Consider the following 25,366-nt stretch of genomic DNA (forward strand, 5'->3'; position numbering starts at 1 on the left):
TTTAGCTTTATTGTAGACAATGAAATTCTACGAACTGAAGTGCATTCACATACATTTATACAAATTTAAAAAAACTGTTTCACTAGTGCAAATGTATATTGGCCAGTAAAGACACAAATAACTTTGTCTCTGGTCTGATTGTATTTGATACAAAGAAAAACGCAAATAAAGCTTATGTATTAAAGTGTTCCGATATGTAGGGGAACTATTAGGAAATACTGTGTCATACTCAGCAAACCTGATATGTATTAAAGTGCTCCGATATGTAGGGGAACTATTAGGAAATACTGTGTCATACTCAGCAAACCTGATATGTATTAAAGTGCTCCGATATGTAGGGGAACTATTAGGAAATACTGTGTCATACTCAGCAAACCTGATATGTATTAAAGTGTTCCGATATGTAGGGGAACTATTAGGAAATACTGTGTCATACTCAGCAAACCTGATATGTATTAAAGTGCTCCGATATGTAGGGGAACTATTAGGAAATACTGTGTCATACTCAGCAAACCTGATATGTATTAAAGTGCTCCGATATGTAGGGGAACTATTAGGAAATACTGTGTCATACTCAGCAAACCTGATATGTATTAAAGTGCTCCGATATGTAGGGGAACTATTAGGAAATACTGTGTCATACTCAGCAAACCTGATATGTATTAAAGTGCTCCGATATGTAGGGGAACTATTAGGAAATACTGTGTCATACTCAGCAAACCTGATATGTATTAAAGTGCTCCGATATGTAGGGGAACTATTAGGAAATACTGTGTCATACTCAGCAAACCTGATATGTATTAAAGTGTTCCGATATGTAGGGGAACTATTAGGAAATACTGTGTCATACTCAGCAAACCTGATATGTATTAAAGTGCTCCGATATGTAGGGGAACTATTAGGAAATACTGTGTCATACTCAGCAAACCTGATATGTATTAATAAAGTGCTCCGATATGTAGGGGAACTATTAGGAAATACTGTGTCATACTCAGCAAACCTGATATGTATTAAAGTGTTCCGATATGTAGGGGAACTATTAGGAAATACTGTGTCATACTCAGCAAACCTGATATGTATTAAAGTGCTCCGATATGTAGGGGAACTATTAGAAAATACTGTGTCATACTCAGCAAACCTGATATGTATTAAAGTGCTCCGATATGTAGGGGAACTATTAGGAAATACTGTGTCATACTCAGCAAACCTGATATGTATTAAAGTGCTCCGATATGTAGGGGAACTATTAGGAAATACTGTGTCATACTCAGCAAACCTGATATGTATTAAAGTGCTCCGATATGTAGGGGAACTATTAGGAAATACTGTGTCATACTCAGCAAACCTGATATGTATTAAAGTGTTCCGATATGTAGGGGAACTATTAGGAAATACTGTGTCATACTCAGCAAACCTGATATGTATTAAAGTGCTCCGATATGTAGGGGAACTATTAGGAAATACTGTGTCATACTCAGCAAACCTGATATAGAAACACACGCCAACAGCTTCATCTTGAGGAAAAACAAGGTTTTTGAAAATGATGCTCAAAATTTCAATTCTGACCTTACATGCGTCTATATAAAATGTGCTTAAAATGTACTTTGTGACGACAAAAGGAGTTCATATCTTATAAGTAGTTAAGTAATACAGTTAATTGTTTGTAGGTTACAAAAATGTGAAATTCATCAAAATCCAATAAAGATATTCGTTGATACAGCACATTCCGGAAAACTGCTAATTGGTATGCAAATTACTTAATTAACATAGATACGTGCTAACATCCACTTTGTGGTACAGGCTTGCTTTCCTTGGGCTGATTCAGATCATTAACCCTGGTTACATTGATAATGACAATTAGCCTCAAAGCATCCATTCATATTTTATGCAAATCATAGCAGTTCGTGTTGGAACAGTCGCACACATTTCTGGGTCCCAATGTTTACTTCGCACACAGGAGCCTATGATGTTAGTAATCTACACTACTGTATCAAAGTTTCACAAAACGGCATTGAATGCACCTCTCAGCGATGTGTACAGTTGTGCTGTGGCAAACGGATCTGAGGGTTTAAACCAACCGTTTTCTTCCATAATTATGCAGCTAAGCTCAAATATAGTCTCGTCACATGGATATTCCGATTTGGGAGTGCATTCCCTTTCACATGCGCAAATTTCCTCTACATCGACATCACGTATCTGATAACTAGTTTTATACAACTCTGGAACTGAATACATCATTAATGGGCGGCCGCTTGGCGCTGTTTGATCTAGAAGATCAAATCCTGCAGCTGTTCCAAATTCTGGCATTTTCGTCCAATTCAGCCTTAAAAGAAATGAAATGAATAAACGGTATAAACGAAAATGAACGCATATACAACAGAATTCGGTCAAGCTGCCTCACCCACGTAGTTTTGACGTTACGTTATTAAATTGTAACAACCTTAATTTAGTTACATTGAAGCTTAGTGGCCATCGAAGTCGATACAAATAATGTATAGAGAACACGCTGTCCACAACCTCGTTGGTCATAAAAATGTATAGCTTATATTAAATCATAGAAGTATTACACTCCCGTGTTTTAATTTGTATCGAATGCAAGGTAATATTATTTCAAACATTTTACATATAGACTTTTTTATCAACTCGCACATACACACATACTAATTATCATACTTCTAATAAAAAAAGAGATTAAATAAACCTGAAACAGGTTGTTTAGTTTGAGTTGCCAAGGTGCATTTATTTGGAAATCTATAGATTGGGATTCATATTTAAGTAGCCAGTTGCATTAAAGAATTCCCAAGTATCATGTGGTGTTATTTCGGAAAGTGCGTCATATACAGCAATAGGTAAGTTATCGTGCAATAATTCCCTGTAGTAGTCACGTTTAAGTGTGATTTTCAATTTGTTAAAGCAGTTTTCAGCAGGATTGAAATCTGGAGAATAAGTTGGGAGATAAACTAATTCAATGCCAAAATCATCCAGTAAATTAAAAAGCAACCTTTCTGCTTCGTGGTGATGAATCGGGGCATTGTCCACAACAACTGTATCACCTGGTGTTAACACTGGTTCGCCGTCAACAGTGAACGCTTCCGTTGCTTCAGTGAAAAAAATAACAAATTGGTTTGCATTTGATGGACCCGGAATTACTGATGCAAACATAGAGGCATTCAGACCAACTATAAAATTGAGAGTGTGATTCGGTCCTGCAATATAACGACCGATTTCAACGCACCGGACTCCTCTCTGTGAATGTCCATAAGCGGACTGTCCCGTGTTAATTTTCACTCCACACTCATCCATAAACTTCAATGTAGCAGGATTTTTCGTATGCAAATAATCTATGAACGCCTGCGTGTATTCCATATTTTCATCATTAAATCTTGCTGCATGAGGAATTGTCATCTTTTTGTTTGTCCACGGCCCTCCGCCAAGTTTATCACGAACTGCACGTCCGATACTACTGACATGAATGTCATCTAACTGGGAATACTGTAATAACCTATCTCTGATTTCTTGATACGTCATCGATGGACGTTCTCGTTTCAGTGTCTCTATGAAATCTACGTCTTGGTCAGATAATTTCCCTCTTCGGTCACCACCTTTCGGCATAGTTTCAATGTCTCCAGTTTCGCAATGTGTTTTCCAGATTCGACGAACAGTAGATTTGTCAACCCTGAGCTTGTCAGATATTTTTTTCACCATGCCTACCGGGTAATTTCCAGAATGCTCGTCTCCTCCCGAAAACACCATTTCCGTCACAATTAAACCACGGAGATCTTTGCTCAAAGGCTTGCCTCGACTGAAACTACGACCTTTTGCATTAGTTTCCATTTTGCAAATACAAATGGAATTTATATCGTGGCATGTTCTTCCCGCCATATAAGCTGTAACATTGTTCCATTTGCATTTACCACTACGATATTGTCCTACGTTCACACATATAGCGCCATGCCCAGCTGATTTCAAAACTATGAATCCTAGAATGTGAAACGCATTCGTGCATTTTTGTTTTAGTCTTTTCCGAGAAATGTCATTGTTTAGAACGAGTATAATGCATTGCAGCAGCATATAACCATTTTTTTTGGACACTGCTCGGACCTGCGTGTACCCCATATAAGATCAGTCTCCAACGCGTGACGTCACGCACAAGTTTGCAGATCTCTCGGCGTTTCCCCGCGTGTTTCCCAGTTCAGTCAAAATGGACGTTAGTGGGACACCTCAACAAAAGTCGCTGGAATGTTTTTTGAGATCGATAGATCCATCTCTCATGAAATATTATGCGGACTTTGAAAGGCTTGATTTTACATCAGAGACGTCACTAAAATTCTTCAAACCACGCGATTTCGACAAATTTGAAACCAGAACAAGCTCAGTGCACAGACGCATGGTTATCAACGCAGTCGCCAAATTACAAACACCGCAGTCAAAACTAGGACTGCAAAACTTAGATTCTGATGACAGTCCATCCGCCAGTGATGGTCATAGTGCCATCAATCAACGAAATGGTAGCATCGCGAAAAGACTTTTCCGTTCCCAACAACCACCATGTGACCATGGCGAAAGATGCACGAGAAATGCTGCACTAGAAACAGATGGCCTTTCATGCGAGCATGAGGAAGACGTCGAATGGGGTCAGTATCATTTCCAGTCGCCATTCGAATTATCGATTGAAGGTTTAGAAAACGAAATCGAAATTTTGGAGAAGGAACTAACTGTTGCCAAACAAAAGCACGGTGATCTCTTGGAGCGTTATTGCAACGAACCTAGGAGAGAGGTTGGTGAGAAAAAATGCACACGATGTCACACGTACGGAAGTCATGACAAGCGCAACTGTCCATTTCCAGCGTGCGTTACGGCAGAACAGTGCGGTCTAGTTTCTGAACATGCGGAGCAACGAAAAGAAGTTCAATCGGCTAGTGAATTAGTCGGTAAACTTACTGTGGAAATAAAAAAGAAGAACAGCAGTTTGGATGTGAAAAAAACTGCTTATGAAACCACTAGTACATCATTCTACTCACGGATATACACAGCACTGGTGAATGCAAACCGGAGTAAATACTTAATACGAACTGCGTCAGGTATTGTACCCCGTACGCCAGTCATCAAAGCCGATGCAGCGATCTTGGAAAAATACTACAACGGTAAAATAATAGAGAATGTCAGTGTCATGAGCAAGACATTTGTGAATATTATAGACAATTTCAATCGTAAACACAACAGAGCTGACAAAAACCGTCCTGGTACAAAAGTTCCCAACCCAGTCAGAGAGATGGTAAAACAACGTAATGTGGTACTGTAAAATGACTAATTTTCACTGGGTTTAAATTTCACTGATTTACCATTTCAGGCATATTCAGTGGGTTTTAAATTCATGGTTTTGTCATTTAGATAATGTGTTCTATGCTAAATTTTACATATTCACTGTGTTTTAATTTAGCGCATTTTTCCAGTCAGCAAAATAAGCTAAATTAAAACCCAGTGAATAATTACCCCCTTTACAGTATTTCCTGAAACCGCACGCCGAGACGCTCGTCCACTCGAACATGTTGATGTGACGCCAGCGAGAACAGCTGCGCGTCACCCAACTGCTACAGTGGCCACCGGTGAATGTAGTACATTACCAATACCTGTGGTATCTTGGAGCCGTGACTCCCCAAACACGTGTACGACTGACATTGCGCCTTCACATATAAACTTTCCATACAGTTATCTCACTGCTCCTTATTATCAACCTGGCACGGACTATTTTCAATATTCACCAGGATACGGAAATATTTTCGACGCATCACAATTCGCTTATCCACAAGTACCGTTTCCATTGTTGCCTGGCACATCATACCCGATGGGGTCAACAGTGCCCAAAGTTGCTCACGCATCACCACCACCACCACTTGCAACTGAAACCCAGCCGGTGACCAAACCAATTACACCCAATGTTGTACCCCTGTTGCCACCAGTGCCATCCACTGAACACTAGTAAACTAAAGTCGTTTAAACTAGTTGCGAACGTTTATCTATAGGAAATAGTGAGTTATTCGTTATATTACATTAACAATGTATTACTGATCGTTTGTTATTTTATTAAATATAGTTTTTAAACATTCAATGTTACCGAGTTTTCATTTGGTATGCGTATTTGTCAATAGGCATTAGTGTGTACGCCCAGATGCATATTTACAGCTGATGTTTGATTGCCCACTCACGTTTGTCTCCTCGTACTGCAATAATATATACGTTGTCATACGTTACGGGAAGGTCGAAAACCAACACAGACATGTATACAACATTTTTATAAGTACGTAATATTACCAGCTACCGATTATTACGTACGTTAAGGGAAAGCATCGATCTGACACGAATATCTAATATTTTAATACGCGATCTTCCGACTTATTTATTTCGAAACAAACATACTTTTCACATTATCGGGACGTCACATTTCAATATGCAATCTTTGTGACGTGCGAGGGCGTCGGACAACTTGACGAACTACTTCTAGAGAACATATCAAAACGTGGTCTAATTTGCACTATTGCTTTTAAAAACGTTGGAATGTGTTGAAAAACAACTAATCTTTGGCAATCAGAAAACGTTTAGCTACTTTATTGTATTAATATAATATACCGGTATTATTATTACGAGTAAGATTTCAGAAGATAAAACAGTTTTCTAATATGTGTGTTTGTAAAGCCACAGACTCCGTTGTAGAGCAAGTTATTCTGTAGTTAATTTGTATCTAATTTAACAGCATTTACAGCGCTCTGTGTAGCTAAAGAGCATTGTTGCAATTGGATAAGATACCGATCTAGGTAAGTCGGTGAGGCAGCTTGATCGAATTCTGTTGTAAGTACTTCTTCATAGGATGTAATGGTTACATGCACCCAAATTTAATTTAGAATATAAACTAGGCGGATACCAATTAGCGATTGAGGGAGTGTATAAACTCCACACAACCCACCAGAATGAGATGTGACGAGGTGGGATTAGTAATGGATTGCTCTGTGGTGAGGTAATTCGTGTAGTTTTACGGAATGGGTCATGGTTAAACTACAATACGGGTTACGTTAAATGTAATAGATAATATACCTGAATTACAAATCAATGTGTATAGGTTTGTCATGCAGTTTAGTGCAAACGAGTTTAATACATCTGTATAATTTAGTAATTTCAGAACGATTGAAATGTCATATCCTCGAAACCTGAAAAGCTGCCAGGGATAGACGAAGCGTTGCGTGAAAGTACCGAAAGAATCAATGAAATACCATTTCACACAACAATGGTAGTGATAAATCACGAGACATTACATACATATCAGGACAATATGGGTGACGTTTCAATGAGCATTACCTGTGTCAAATCCATAAAGCAGAACTGGATGGGATTTACATCAAGAAAACTTCCAGAAAACAAACCATCATCTCTAATATTTGCAAACAGATTTATCCAAAACTGGGAATTCTGCTTCCTCATCGTACTCCACCAACACTCTATTCTTTGATTTGAAATACTCCATCCATTTAAGAAGCTTTTAGATCCGAATGAATCAGTGTGGTTTTTCCGCAGAAACATTTGCATTTGTTCAATATAGCCATTTTCAGAGTCCCTGTCTGCGCGTATTATTCGTGGGCACCCTTGTCTAGCCTTTACAGCTTCTACATAGTAGCGTGCAATGACTTTAGGGTTATTGTTCGTTATATATGCTTCAAGCCATATGATTGATCTGGAAAATCCATCAATGCACCCACTGATACATATTCCATATGGCTTGAGTTTATCATACCCATCTAGATGCCACAACAAATCCGAACCTTTATTATAATATCGTCTTCACCGCAGCCTACGACGGCTTCTAAGAAGAACACCGACAGAATCCAACAACTTCAGTAGGATGAGTTTCCTGGGTCACAACAAGTCCACTTTGTATACACTTTAAATGTATCAATCGGAAGCCAGGCAATTGGTTAAACCCATGAATTTGTCCCGGAATAAAACTGACCACGTCGTCGATATTTTTTGTCCTGAAGATTCCTAGCTTCCGCAACCATCTTTTGAGAGACCGGATACTTAAAATTACATTGTGCCTGTGAGCTAGGTTGACCATTATTTCGTTGTAGTTGAGACTAAGGCGGAAGTAAAATGTAATGAGTTCATATCTATCCACCATTGCTGCAGCATATGACACAAGCTGAGACAACTAAAATAAACTCGTTATAACGAGAAAAATAAACTTGTTATAATGAGAAAAATAAACTTGTTATAATGAGAAAAATAAACTCGTTATAACGAGAAAAATAAACTTGTTATAATGAGAAAAATAAACTTGTTATAATGATAAAAATAAACTTGTTATAATGAGAAAAATAAACTTGTTATAATGAGAAAAATAAACTTGTTTTAACAAGAACAATAAAGTCGTTATAACGAGATAAATAAACTCATTATAACGAGAAAAATAAAATCATTATAACAAGAAAAATAAACTCGTTATAAAAATAAAAATAAACTTGTTTTAACAAGAAAAATAAACTTGTTATAACGCATGCGCATGTGCGAGCAACTGACAGTGTAGGAGTGTCAAGGGCTCTCGACAAGTGTGCCAAATTATACAGTTTTATGCAACTGAGACGCACAACAAGAGGTACTCAAACCCATTAATGAACTGGGTACCTGTAAACCTTAAACAAATTCTAATAGAACAATGATGAGACGAACTAGAAGTGGTGGAAAAAATCGTGGCGGTAAATCTACACCGACAAAAGGATTGCTAATTTTATGCAAATTAATGCATTGACAGAAAACCAAGAATGCGATACACCTGATGAAGACACGCAATCTGACAATGTTGACCAATCTGATCATGCGCAGGAAGCTGACACGTATTCAATCAATGAACACGGCGAGGACGACGTCTTAGAAATGCATGATTTCCAACGCTTCGTAAAAAACGCTCTAATGCGTTTAGAGAAAAGCATAGACAAGATTTGTAAGGAACATTCAGTTATCCTTGAAAAATTGCAAGTTACGGAACTCAGACAGAAGACGCTAGAAGAAACTGTAACCAAACAGAGTGAAACAATCCGACAGCTAGAGAACGCAAACCGTGACATGCATGAACAAGTGAGTCAACTGCATCATAACTGTTTACAACTACGTGATACAAACAGAAGACTAGATGAAGAAAACCTCAAAATGCAGAGATATTCGAGAAGTTTTAACTTACGGTTCGGAGGTGTCCAAGAAATAGAAGGCGAAGACTGCCTACGCGTGGCAAAGCAAATTTTACAGAACAAGTTCGGAATGGAAAACGCAGAGATAGAGAACGCACACCGTACTGGTCTTAAAAATAGTGGGAAACCGCGGCATATTCTAGCCAAATTTGTATATCGTCCGCAACGCCATAACATTATTGTGAACTCAAAGAAGGCATTACAAGGTACGGGAATTTTCGTGACTGAAGATCTCTGCCCCGCAGATTATAGAAGTAAACGCGCCGTACGTGAAATAATGAATAAAGCCTATAGCGAAGGACGAAAACCAAGATTTCGGGATGGAAAACTATATATAAATGAGAAACAATACACCAACCAACCATGTGCCAACTGAATCTAGAAGATAGCGGTGAATCAAAGATGGAAATTGGTCTGAGTGGTCATATTTCTACGTGTGTATCCTTAACTGTATGAATTAATATACATCATGAGTATGAACGAGTTGTTTGTTTATATATGTGTATGTATGTTTCAATTTATATATATATATATAAAAGTTATTTATTTATATATATGTATATGTGTTGTTTCAATTTATATATATATATATATAGTCTCTTTAATCTTTATTCTATAATATTTAACTATTAAGCATGTATCTGAACGCCTAATTGGCATAGTGTTTGTCTAAATGACAATAATGTTTCATGGTAATGGGAATTTAAGGCAATTATGAAAAATGGCACCAAAACAACCCAGTATTGAAATAAAACTAACTGGTTAAAGTAAGATTCCCAGATGCATGCTTTTCGGGGGGCCTTAAGCCCATTCAACACTGTATTTTGTCTGCAATCGTTTACGGTTGTTTTGCTAAATCTTTTTTCCTTTTTTGTTTTTTTTTGCTATTGATCTTTTTGTTTCTGTGCGTGTATTATGTCAAAGGTCAAAATAGTGTCTTTAAATGTTAGAGGTATTAGGGAAAAGTATAAACGGAAAGAAATATTTCAATTTTTACGTAAACAAAAAGCACATATTGTTTTACTACAGGAAACTTATTCAAGTCAATGTGTCGAAAAAGTTTGGAAATCTGATTGGGGAGGCGAGTTGTTTTTATGTCATGGTTCAAACCACAGGGCTGGCACCGCCGTTCTTATAAACAAATCTAGTGATCTGAATATTGGCAGAAATGTCAAAGATTTACAAGGTAGATACATCCTTTTAGAGTTGTCCAAGGGGGATTACACGTTCGTTATTGCAAATATTTATGCTCCCAATGCAACTACAGACCAGAAAGTGTTTTACTAAGCTTAGTCACGAAATTAAAGTTAACTTTCCTCACTCTAACGGCATTATTGCAGGAGATTTTAATGTCCCCTCGACCAGAGTATAGATAAATACGGTAGCGGAATCGATAATAAAGGGCCTGCTAGAAGAACAATTTACAGCTTGATGAATGATTTGAAATTACATCAAATTATCGGTTTACTTGGAGGCGTGGAAATTCTGGTTCACGATTGGATTACTTTTTGGTTCCCGAACGGTTACAAAACTCGGTCAAAAGTTGTAATATTATGCCAAGCATTCGTACTGACCATAGCATGATCCTTATGACCTTTGAAATTCCTGATTGTGGAAGAGGTCCCGGATTTTGGAAGTTTAATAATAGCCTTTTAAACGATGAAATTTATGTCGTGCAAATTGATGCTCTGATCATTGAAGTACAGAGAGAGTGTAACTTTTTGTATTACAATGCTCAACAAACATTCGAATATTTAAAATTCAAAATCAGGGAGAAAACCATTATTTATAGTAAAAACAAGCAAAGGAATTTGCGTAACAAAGAGAACAACTTAAATAGAAAATTACAACAATTGGAAGAGCGTATTGATGAAACCCTTGATCAAGACATTTTGCTGCAATATGAGCTAGTGAAAAATGAACTGGAAAAGTTGATTGCGCAACAAATACAGGGGTCTATTGTTCGGTCACGGGTAAATTGGTATCAATGTAGAGAAAAGAGCAATAAATATTTCCTAAACCTAGAAAAAAATAATTATAAAAAGAAGTCCATTGACAAACTTAAGGATGGGGACACTTATATTACAGACTCCAAAGAAGTATTGAACACCTTGCAAGATTTTTACGAGAATTTATATTCAAAACGAAAGTTGGAAATTAATGAGAATAGTTATAGCTTCCTTGAAACTGCTCATATTCCAAGCCTCAATCATGAGCAATCAAATATCTGCGAAGGAGAAATTACTAAAGACGAGTTATTTGAAGCTCTTAAGAGTAGTCCTAAGAATAAAACCCCTGGCTGTGATGGAATTCCGCCCGAATTCTATTTGCGATTTTGGAAAAATATCAGTGATTGTCTTCTGACGTGCATAAATTATGCATACAACAATGTCTCTCTCTCCGCAACACAAAGGCAAGCTGTGATTACGTTATTGCCAAAGCCCGAAAAAGACCCACTTCATATACATAACTGGAGACCAATCTCACTACTAAATACAGATTATAAGCTTGCAAGTCGCTGTATAGCAGCAAGACTAAAGAAAGTATTACCTATTATTATCCATGAAGATCAGTCCGCCTTTATAAAAGGCAGACGTATTACAGATAATATTCGTCTAATTTGTGACATTATTGAATGGTGCGAAGAAACTGGTAATCAAGGTGCACTATTATTTCTAGACTATACTAAAGCATTCGATTCATTAGAATGGTCATTTATGTATAAAGCCTTAGACGCATTTAATTTCGGGCCTTCATTAATAAAATGGGTACAAACATTATATACAAACATTCAAAGTTGCGTTTTGAACAAAGGTGCCAGTACTGGGTGGTTTGAGGTACACAGAGGGGTCAGACAAGGATGTCCTTTGTCCACTGCTCTATTTGTAGTTTCGATAGAACTACTTTTAATTCATATTAGAAATAATGAACGTATTAGGGGTATTACATTACCCTCTGGATACCAGCGAAAAATATCTGCTTATGCAGACGATACAACATTCATACTTAAAGACAGCTCATCCATTCAGATTTCCCTAAACATCTTATCTGATTTTAGTAATCAGTCCGGTTTGACTTTAAACTTAGAGAAGACAGAACTAATTCTAGTAGGCGATCAGAATGGGGGATGGGTGCTTCCACAGGGCTTATCGCCATCTTTGGGTTCCGTTAGGGTACTTGGGGTGTATGTAGGTCACGATAAATACGAAAATGAAAAACTTAATTTTTGGACAAAAATTAAAAAAATGAAAGATAAACTTCAGATTTGGAAATCGAGAGATTTAATCCTTCAAGGCAAAGCATTATTGGGCAAATGCTTCGAAGCCTCAGTTAATTTACATTATGAATAGTATACCTGTACCAGTTAATGGTATTAAAGAAGCAGGCGCATATCTATTTAATTTTCTGTGGAAAGGAAAAAAAAACATCATATTAAGAACAATACCATGATTGGCCACTTTTCTCAAGGTGGCGTTAACTGTTTAGATCTTGAACTAATGAATAAAGCAATACAATTAACGTGGATAAACAGAATATTAGAATCACAGTCATCCTGGTCTAATTTTCCAAACCATTATTTTAATAAATTGGGAGGGCTGGCCTTGCTTATGAATTGTAATTATTCGATTGACTATTTTTTATCGTGAAATTCTTAGTCACTGGGCAGATTCCAAAAATCACAAAATATTGCCGAACCTAAGCCAGGGATGCATATAATATGGAACAATAAGTACGTACTTATTGATGGAAAATCGATATTTTACCGCAATTGGTTTGACCACGGTGTGAAGTACGTAAGTGATTGGACTGATGAGAATGGGGAGGTTTTGTCACTCAATCAGTTCCAGGCTAAATTTAATATAAAGTCAGATTTTATTAAATATTATGGTTTAACGTCCGCAATCCCCACAGAATGGAAATCAGCATTAAAACGGCGTACGTCGCCAAAGGAGACGAGACCTATTTGCGAAAACTATAAGCGATATAGCAAATTCAAATGTAATGACTACTACAATGTTTTAAGAAATTCAAAATTTGAGAAGGCCACTGCATTAAGCACCTTTGCTAGTAAACAATATACAGATGATGTAGACTGGCAGGAAGCCTGGAAACAAATTAAACAGATAACAATCAACGAAAAAATGCGCGGATTTCAGTATAAAATATTGCATCGAATTCTTGCGACAAATGTTTTTCTATACAAAAATAATAAAATTGACGATGACAAATGCAAAAACTGTGACCTAAAAGAAGATTTAGAACACTTGCTGTGGGAATGTGAAGAAAGCCAGAAATTTTGGAAAAAATTTAAAATATTTTGGATAAATATATGTGGCGAAAATATCAATATTTGTAAAAAAGAGGTAATCTTCAATTCTGGTGGTAAAAGTAACTTTCAAGCCCTGTGGAAGCACTTAATTTTACTTGGGAAATACGAATTATATATTGCGAGGTTCAATAATTCTAAACCAAACTTAAACTTATTCATTGAAAGAGTAAAACAAACCTTTAACCTAGAAAAAGCAATTGCAGAACAATATAACAAATACGAAATATTTGTTAACAAATGGGAAAATATAATGAAATACCTAGAAAAATAAAAATACTGTAAAAATATATATATATAACATGAGCGACTTTGACCTTGTTTTTTGTGTTTTTGTATTTGTATTTTGATCAACTTTTTTTGTTCTTTTTTTTGTATTTGTATTTAAAAAAAAGTTAATCAGTATTCTGTACATCACACTTTAATATACTTATAATTAAAATCTGTGCATTGTATGTATTACATCACACTTTAATATACGGTTAATTAAAATTTGTGCATTGTATTTATTAATCACACTTCAATATACGATTAATTAAAATCCGTGCAATGTATTTATTACATCACACTTTAATATACGATTAATTAAAATCTGTGCATTGTATTTATTACATCACGCTTTAATATACGATTAATTAAAATCTGTGCATTGTATGTATTACATCACACTTTAATATACGGTTAATTAAAATCCGTGCATTGTATTTATTAATCACACTTCAATATACGATTAATTAAAATCTGTGCATTGTATTTATTAATCACACTTCAATATACGATTAATTAAAATCTGTGCAATGTATTTATTACATCACACTTTAATATAGGATTAATTAAAATCTGTGCAATGTATTTATTACATCACACTTTAATATACGATTAATTAAAATCTGTGCATTGTATTTATTACATCACACTTTAATATGCGATTAATTAAAATCTGTGCATTGTATGTATTACATCACACTTTAATATACGATTAATTAAAATCTGTGCAATGTATTTATTACATCACACTTTAATATACGATTAATTAAAATCTGTGCATTGTATTTATTACATCACACTTTAATATACGATTAATTAAAATCTGTGCATTGTATTTATTACATCACACTTTAATATACAATTAATTAAAATCTGTGCATTGTATTTATTAATCACACTTTAATATACGATTAATTAAAATCTGTGCATTGTATTTATTAATCACACTTTAATATGCGATTAATTAAAATCTGTGCATTGTATGCATTACATCACACTTTAATATACGATTAATTAAAATCTGTGCAATGTATTTATTACATCACACTTTAATATACGATTAATTAAAATCTGTGCATTGTATTTATTACATCACACTTTAATATACGGTTAATTAAAATCTGTGCATTGTATTTATTAATCACACTTCAATATACGATTAATTAAAATCTGTGCAATGTATTTATTACATCACACTTTAATATACGATTAATTAAAATCTGTGCATTGTATTTATTACATCACACTTTAATATACGGTTAATTAAAATCTGTGCATTGTATTTATTACATCACACTTTAATATACGGTTAATTAAAATCTGTGCATTGTATTTATTAATCACAATTCAATATACGATTAATTAAAATCTGTGCAATGTATTTATTACATCACACTTTAATATACGATTAATTAAAATCTGTGCATTGTATTTATTACATCACACTTTAATATACGGTTAATTAAAATCTGTGCATTGTATTTATTAATCACACTTCAATATACGATTAATTAAAATCTGTGCATTGTATTTATTAATCACACTTCAATATACGATTAATTAAAATCTGTGCAATGTATTTATTACATCACACTTTAATATACGATTAATTTAAAAAAAAAACTTGTTATAACGAGCTATTTTTTTATTATTTTGCTAAGAGTATGGCACTAATACATGTAATTTTGAATAAAAACGCTTACCCTTTTCCTTTCACGTTTCCATTCTCAAACACTGCTCCACTACGCCACCCAACACTCTTCTTTGATTTCTTTTCGTCTTTCTTGACCAATCTCTCACTAGCATCTGACATTTCTTTGTCATGAAACATGTTTGCACCGAATTCACTGGGGGGGGGGTCACGTAAATAATGTAACAAAACAATGGCAGATGCTATCGGGAGATTCATGTTCTCACGTCACCTCGGGGGGAAAAAAACGAAGATTGTTCGCAAGTCTCCAGAAAAGATGGGCCGGTTGACGTACAAAGTCCTCGATTTTTCACAAATGGAATTTTCTTAGCCAAAAAAACTACGTTAATGTTTAAATAAGTAATACTGAGTAATACATGTGCTGTATTTGCTATTAGGAATGCTGAACGCCAATCACAGTGATAAGTGCTGTAATATAATTCATTTTGCGATTTCAATAAAAATGTGTGTAATTATAAAATACTTTTCAAAATGGGACAAAAATGTGTCAAATTGTAAAACGCATGTATACAGTGTATTTATAGTGTTTTTCTCCGTTTATTTCAGCATGGTGCTTTATCGTATGGCGATCTGTGTAAAAGCATGATGGCGCTAACAAGAGAGCGGAATGCATTTTAAAATAGACCTTTTATATAGGGGTAAATATGTAAATGTTTAAAAAATGTCGAATGTACCTAAAATGTGAAACGTACAAGCCTTTCTTAGTCTAAAGTCAAGTTTCAAAAATGCCAAACGTGCATTTCAAAAATGCCCAACTTGTCTAAAATTCCAAACGTGCAAGCCAGTTTTAAATGTAAAATTTTCAAAAATGTCAAATGAATGAGTGACTGAATGAATGAATGAACTTTATTGTTCCATGTAAAAAAAGAGTAGGTTACATAGGGTGTTTGCAACAATAAAGAATTTTTGTTAACAAGACAAAATTTTGAAAATAACTGGAATGAATGTACTTAAAATTCACAAATAAATATGTATAAAAATTAATACACAAATAAATTATTAAAGAAATGTAATCTCTAATTTTGGTTGCTACTAAAATAAAGTTTAATATGTGAAACGAGAATCGTTATTGTCAGCCGGGACTTTAATTTTATGTAACAGTTGAGATCTCTGCTGTTCATATTTTTGACACTCTAAAAGGAAATGCAGTTATTACAAAATTGACAAAGTCTGCTATTTATTGGTACTTTAGGGATAGAATGTCTGCCTTTTTCAATAGCTAAACTATGATCGCTAACCCTGAATTTAGTGAACATTTTTCTATTTTCACCATTCAAATTAAGTAAATAAGGCTCCAAATTGTGTTTTAAATTTTTAATATGTTCTGAGTTTAGAATTTGCATTTGATATAGCAGTTATCCACTTGTTCACATACCGGCTTTGTAAATTTGATTGTAAAATTTTACAAATTGTTGCTGTTTGTGTTTTGAGGATTTTTCTTTTCAGAAGAAAATCTAATGATGCTTCCTGTAATATGGTTTTAAGATTAATGAACCAACTATTTGATATAGATGACTTTTTCTGTTCATAGAATGCTTGTTTGATGTCAAGTAAAAGAGGATATTGCCCCAATTCTGCTCTTGCTGCTAGATTACATCAGGTCCTGTTAATCTGCAAGATTTGCTTACAAAACTTCAAATGAATTTTTTCTATCGTGTTTTTTTCCCATTTGTTGTTGTTGATAAAACTTTGTCCCCATACCTCTGATCCATATAGAAGGATGGGTTTTATAAAAACGTTAAATAAGTGTAAAGAAAGTTTAATATTTTTATTATCCCATAGTATTTTGTTCATACATGTAGCAAAAAGTGCTTTTCCAGCTTTCTCTGCTATATTGGCTGTTGCCTCATTGAAATTACCATTTAAACTGAAAATAATCCCTAAATAAATATACTGTTTATTACATTTAATGCAATGGTTGCCAAGAGTAAAACAGTATCTTTTTTGCAGTGGTGATTTATTGAAAATAACAATTTCAGTTTTAGATGCGTTTATTTTAAGTTTCCAATTTGAGCAATATTGTTCAAGTTCATTCAAAGTTGATGTAGTGGAAATGAGAGCCATGTCATCTGCATATATTAATGAGTTTACTGGTGTATTATTCAATGTTGGTGGTTCTGTGTTTGTTTTGTCAAGGTGGTCTGAGTAATGAGTAAAAATTGGTATACATATTTGACTACTATTTTAGTTTTCAAACCTGCACTGCACCATACATGTGATATTTCCATGCTTGATCTCAAAAACGACGAACGTATATATTAGTTTGCTGTTGGGCATATTGTTATAATCATCACATTCAATGCAGCAACTGTAGAACTAGATCGTTGAAAATGTCTGCAGTAATTATAGAAGGGTAAATATACGTTTCGTCATTTCTCAATGATTCCTTATTGAAAATGACCAGGCAGATTACCCTTGACAACACCCATAATACAATGCAATGGGCAACCACATTCCTTAACTTTTACAACACCCATAGTACAATGCAATGGCAATCACATTCCTTACCCTTGACACCCATAATACAATGGAAACCACATTCCTTACCCTTAACGACACCCATAATACAATGCAATGGCAACCACATTCCTTACCCTTGACGACACCCATAATACAATGCAATGGCAACCACATTTTTTATCTTTTACGACACCCATAATACAATGCGATGGCAACCACATTCCTTACCATTGACGACACCCATAATACAATGCAATTGCAACCACATACCTTACCCTTGACGACACCCATAATACAATGCAATGACAACCACATTTCTTACCCTTGACGACACCATAATACAATACGATGGCAACCACATTCTTCATATTTGACGACACCCATAATACAATACGATAGACAACCACATTCCTTATCTTTGACGACACCCATAATACAATACGATGGACAACCACATTCCTTACCCCTGATGACACCCATAATACAATACGATGGCAACCACATTCCTTACCCTTGACACCCACAATACAATGCAATGGCAACCACATTCCTTACCCTTGACGACACCCATAATACAATGCAATTGCAACCACAGTCCTTATTTTTGACGACACCCATAATACAATACGATGGACAACCACATTCCTTACCCTTGACGACACCCATAATACAATACGATGGCAACCACATTCCTTACCCTTGACGACACCCATAATACAATACGATGGCAGCCACATTCCTTACCTTTGACGACACCCATAATACAATACGATGGAAGCCACATTCCTTACCCTTGACGACACCCATAATACAATACGATAGACAACCTCATTCCTTACCCTTGACACGACACCCATAATACAATACGATGGCAACCACATTCCTTATCTTTGTCGACACCCATAATACAATACGATAGACAACCACATTCCTTATCTTTGACGACACCCATAATACAATACGATAGACAACCACATTCCTTACCCTTGACGACACCAATAATACAATGCAATGGCAACCACATTCCTTATCTTTGACGACACCCATAATATAATACAATACGATAGACAACCACATTCCTCACCATTGATGACACCCATAATACAATGCAATGGCAACCACATTCCTTACCCTTGACGACACCCATAATACAATACGTTGGCAGCCACATTCCTTACCCTTGACGACACCCATAATACAATACGATGGCAGCCACATTCCTTACCCTTGACGACACCCATAATACAATACAATGGCAGCCACATTCCTTACCCTTGACGACACCCATAATACAATACGATGGCAGCCACATTCTTCATCTTTGACGACACCCATAATACAATACGATGGCAACCACATTCCTTACCCTTGACACCCATAATACAATGCAATGGCAACCACATTCCTTACCCTTGACGACACCCATAACACAATGCAATGGCAGCCACATTCCTTATCTTTGACGACACCCATAATACAATACGATGGACAACCACATTCCTTATCTTTGACGACACCCATAATACAATACGATGGACAACCACATTCCTTACCCTTGACGACACCCATAATACAATACGATGGCAACCACATACCTTACCCTTGACACCCATAAAGAATGCAATGGCAACCACATTCCTTACTCTGACGACACCCATAATACAATGCAATGACAACCACATTCCTTATCTTTGACGACACCCATAATACAATAGGATGGCAGACACATTCCTTACCCTTGATGACACCCATAACACAATGCAATGGCAACCACGTTCCTTATCTTTGACGACACCCATAATACAATACGATGGACAACCACATTCCTTATCTTTGACGACACCCATAATACAATACGATGGACAAGCACATTCCTTACCCTTGACGACACCCATAATACAATACGATGGCAACCACATTCCTTACCCTTGACACCCATAAAGAATGCAATGGCAACCACATTCCTTACTCTGACGACACCCATAATACAATGCAATGACAACCACATTCCTTATCTTTGACGACACCCATAATACAATAGGATGGCAGACACATTCCTTACCCTTGATGACACCCATAATACAATACGATGACAACCACTTTCCTTATCTTTGACGACACCCATAATACAATACGATGGCAACCACAATCCCTACCTTTGACACCCATAATACAATGCAATGGCAACCACATTCTTTATCTTTGACGACACCCATAATACAATACGATGGCAACCACATTCCTTACCCTTGGCACCCATAATACAATGCAATGGCAACCACATTCCTTATCTTTGACGACACCCATAATACAATGCAATGACAACCACATTCCTTACCCTTGACAACACCCATAATACAATGCAATGGGCAACCACATTCCTTAACTTTGACAGCACCCATAATACAATGCAATGGCAACCACATTCCTTACCCTTGACACCCATAATACAATGGCAACCACATTTCTTACCCTTGACAACACCCATAATACAATGCAATGGCAACCACATTCCTTACCCTTGACGACACCCATAATAAAATGCAATGGCAACCACATTCTTTATCTTTGACGACACCCATAATACAATGCGATGGCAACCACATTCCTTACCATTGACGACACCCATAATACAATGCAATGGCAACCATATTCCTTACCCTTGACGACACCCATAATACAATGCAATGACAACCACATTTCTTACCCTTGACGACACCCATAATACAATACGATGGCAACCACATTCACATTTCTTATCCTTGTCGACACTCATAATACAATACGATAGACAACCACATTCCTTATCTTTTACGACACCCATAATACAATACGATAGACAACCATATTCCTTACCCTTGACGACACCCATAATACAATACGACGGCAGCAACATTCCTTACCCTTGACGACGCCCATAATACAATGCAATGGCAACCACATTCCTTACCCTTGATGACACCCATAATACAATACGATAGACAACCACATTCCTTACCCTTGACGACACCCATAATGCAATGCAATGGCAACCACATTCCCTATCTTTGACGACACCCATAATACAATACGATAGACAACCACATTCCTTACCCTTGATGACACCCATAATACAATGCAATGGCAACCACATTCCTTATCTTTGACGACACCCATAATACAATGCAATGGCAACCACATTCCCTATCTTTGACGACACCCATAATACAATACGATAGACAACCACATTCCTTATCTTTGGCGACACCCATAATACAATACGATAGACAACCACATTCCTTACCCTTGACGACACCCATAATACAATACGACGGCAGCAACATTCCTTACCCTTGACGACGCCCATAATACAATGCAATGGCAACCACATTCCTTACCCTTGATGACACCCATAATACAATACGATAGACAACCACATTCCTTACCCTTGACGACACCCATAATGCAATGCAATGGCAACCACATTCCCTATCTTTGACGACACCCATAATACAATACGATAGATAACCACATTCCTTACCCTTGACGACACCCATAATACAATACGATAGAAAACCACATTCCTTACCCTTGATGACACCCATAATACAATGCAATGGCAACCACATTCCTTATCTTTGACGACACACATAATACAATGCAATGGCAACCACATTCCCTATCTTTGACGACACCCATAATACAATACGATAGACAACCACATTCCTTACCCTTGACGACACCCATAATACAATACGATAGACAACCACATTCCTTACCCTTGATGACACCCATATTACAATGCAATGGCAACCACATTCCTTATCTTTGACGACACCCATAATACAATGCAATGGCAACCACATTCCTTACCATTGACGACACCCATAATACAATATGATAGACAACCACATTCCTTACCCTTGACAACACCCATAATACAATGCAATGGGCAACCACATTCCTTAACTTTGACAGCACCCATAATACAATGCAATGGCAACCACATTCCTTACCCTTGACACCCATAATACAATGGCAACCACATTCCTTACCCTTGGCACCCATAATACAATGCAATGGCAACCACATTCCTTATCTTTGACGACACCCATAATACAATGCAATGACAACCACATTCCTTACCCTTGACAACACCCATAATACAATGCAATGGGCAACCACATTCCTTAACTTTGACAGCACCCATAATACAATGCAATGGCAACCACATTCCTTACCCTTGACACCCATAATACAATGGCAACCACATTTCTTACCCTTGACAACACCCATAATACAATGCAATGGCAACCACATTCCTTACCCTTGACGACACCCATAATAAAATGCAATGGCAACCACATTCTTTATCTTTGACGACACCCATAATACAATGCGATGGCAACCACATTCCTTACCATTGACGACACCCATAATACAATGCAATGGCAACCATATTCCTTACCCTTGACGACACCCATAATACAATGCAATGACAACCACATTTCTTACCCTTGACGACACCCATAATACAATACGATGGCAACCACATTCACATTTCTTATCCTTGTCGACACTCATAATACAATACGATAGACAACCACATTCCTTATCTTTTACGACACCCATAATACAATACGATAGACAACCATATTCCTTACCCTTGACGACACCCATAATACAATACGACGGCAGCAACATTCCTTACCCTTGACGACGCCCATAATACAATGCAATGGCAACCACATTCCTTACCCTTGATGACACCCATAATACAATACGATAGACAACCACATTCCTTACCCTTGACGACACCCATAATGCAATGCAATGGCAACCACATTCCCTATCTTTGACGACACCCATAATACAATACGATAGACAACCACATTCCTTACCCTTGATGACACCCATAATACAATGCAATGGCAACCACATTCCTTATCTTTGACGACACCCATAATACAATGCAATGGCAACCACATTCCCTATCTTTGACGACACCCATAATACAATACGATAGACAACCACATTCCTTATCTTTGGCGACACCCATAATACAATACGATAGACAACCACATTCCTTACCCTTGACGACACCCATAATACAATACGACGGCAGCAACATTCCTTACCCTTGACGACGCCCATAATACAATGCAATGGCAACCACATTCCTTACCCTTGATGACACCCATAATACAATACGATAGACAACCACATTCCTTACCCTTGACGACACCCATAATGCAATGCAATGGCAACCACATTCCCTATCTTTGACGACACCCATAATACAATACGATAGATAACCACATTCCTTACCCTTGACGACACCCATAATACAATACGATAGAAAACCACATTCCTTACCCTTGATGACACCCATAATACAATGCAATGGCAACCACATTCCTTATCTTTGACGACACACATAATACAATGCAATGGCAACCACATTCCCTATCTTTGACGACACCCATAATACAATACGATAGACAACCACATTCCTTACCCTTGACGACACCCATAATACAATACGATAGACAACCACATTCCTTACCCTTGATGACACCCATATTACAATGCAATGGCAACCACATTCCTTATCTTTGACGACACCCATAATACAATGCAATGGCAACCACATTCCTTACCATTGACGACACCCATAATACAATATGATAGACAACCACATTCCTTACCCTTGACGACACCCATAATACAATGCAATGGCAACCCCATTCCTTACCATTGACGACACCCATAATACAATAGGATAGATAACCACATTCCTTACCCTTGACGACACCCATAATACAATGCAATGGCAACCACATTCCTTATCTTTGACGACACCCATAATACAATACGATGAACAACCACATTCATTACCCCTGACGACTACCATAATACAATACGATAGACAACCACATTCCTTACCCTTGATGACACCCATAATACAATATGATAGACAACCACATTCCTTACCCTTGACGACACCCATAATACAATGCAATGGCAACCCCATTCCTTACCCTTGACGACACCCATAATACAATACGATAGACAACCACATTCCTTACCCTTGACGACACCCATAATACAGTAGGATAGACAACCACATTCCTTACCCTTGACGACACCCATAATACAATGCAATGGCAACCACATTCCTTATCTTTGACGACACCCATAATACAATACTATGAACAACCACATTCCTTACCCCTGACGACTACCATAATACAATACGATAGACAACCACATTCCTTACCCTTGACGACACCCATAATGCAATGCAATGGCAACCACATTCCCTATCTTTGACGACACCCATAATACAATACGATAGATAACCACATTCCTTACCCTTGACGACACCCATAATACAATACGATAGAAAACCACATTCCTTACCCTTGATGACACCCATAATACAATGCAATGGCAACCACATTCCTTATCTTTGACGACACACATAATACAATGCAATGGCAACCACATTCCCTATCTTTGACGACACCCATAATACAATACGATAGACAACCACATTCCTTACCCTTGACGACACCCATAATACAATACGATAGACAACCACATTCCTTACCCTTGATGACACCCATATTACAATGCAATGGCAACCACATTCCTTATCTTTGACGACACCCATAATACAATGCAATGGCAACCACATTCCTTACCATTGACGACACCCATAATACAATATGATAGACAACCACATTCCTTACCCTTGACGACACCCATAATACAATGCAATGGCAACCCCATTCCTTACCATTGACGACACCCATAATACAATAGGATAGATAACCACATTCCTTACCCTTGACGACACCCATAATACAATGCAATGGCAACCACATTCCTTATCTTTGACGACACCCATAATACAATACGATGAACAACCACATTCATTACCCCTGACGACTACCATAATACAATACGATAGACAACCACATTCCTTACCCTTGATGACACCCATAATACAATATGATAGACAACCACATTCCTTACCCTTGACGACACCCATAATACAATGCAATGGCAACCCCATTCCTTACCCTTGACGACACCCATAATACAATACGATAGACAACCACATTCCTTACCCTTGACGACACCCATAATACAGTAGGATAGACAACCACATTCCTTACCCTTGACGACACCCATAATACAATGCAATGGCAACCACATTCCTTATCTTTGACGACACCCATAATACAATACTATGAACAACCACATTCCTTACCCCTGACGACTACCATAATACAATACGATAGACAACCACATTCCTTACCCTTGATGACACCCATAATACAATATGATAGACAACCACATTCCTTACCCTTGACGACACCCATA

At 36.8% G+C, this 25,366-nt stretch overlaps 1 pseudogene; it reads right to left on the reverse strand.

Annotated features, from left to right (window-relative positions):
* Positions 1-1,998: 1,998 nt before the first annotated feature.
* LOC146734693 (uncharacterized) lies at positions 1,999-8,048 on the reverse strand (annotated as a pseudogene).
* Positions 8,049-25,366: the final 17,318 nt, after the last annotated feature.

This window comes from Saccoglossus kowalevskii, chromosome 14 (genome assembly GCF_978046115.1).
Source record: "Saccoglossus kowalevskii chromosome 14, keSacKowa6.1, whole genome shotgun sequence".
NCBI lineage: Eukaryota > Metazoa > Hemichordata > Enteropneusta > Harrimaniidae > Saccoglossus > Saccoglossus kowalevskii.